Raw genomic sequence first — 428 nt, forward strand, 5'->3', positions numbered from 1 at the left:
CCTCATTGCTTCGTTTTAGCAGCGTAGTCACATAGTGTCTGATTATACTAAAGTGTTGGTGAATAATACATGTGATCAAATTACTTGAGACACCGGCCGCATTTGTAACCACCGCGGTCATGCCAGTGTTTACGTGCATGTATGGCTGTGCGCCTGCGTGTCCGCGCGCACGCGTACGTGTCCGTGTCACCAGAGGCAGATGTTAGGCGCATAGATTAGGTCTGGCTGGGTGTGTAATCCTGGTGTTACTGAGAACAGCGTGGATTTATAATCACCCACACAGCCACCCCTCAATAAGCAGGAACTGGGGAATGGTAATCTCTCTTCCCTTTCCCACTCCTCTACTCATCTCTCGCCCTTTCTTACATGATCTATCTTTCATTCCCCTCCTCCTTTATGTAACATCCTTTCATCCCTCTGTCCATCCC

The sequence above is a fragment of the Seriola lalandi genome, unplaced genomic scaffold (genome assembly GCF_002814215.2).
Source record: "Seriola lalandi dorsalis isolate HSWRI2012SDOR001 ecotype SW California unplaced genomic scaffold, Sedor1 jcf7180002053710, whole genome shotgun sequence".
In the NCBI taxonomy this organism is placed as follows: Eukaryota; Metazoa; Chordata; class Actinopteri; order Carangiformes; family Carangidae; genus Seriola; species Seriola lalandi.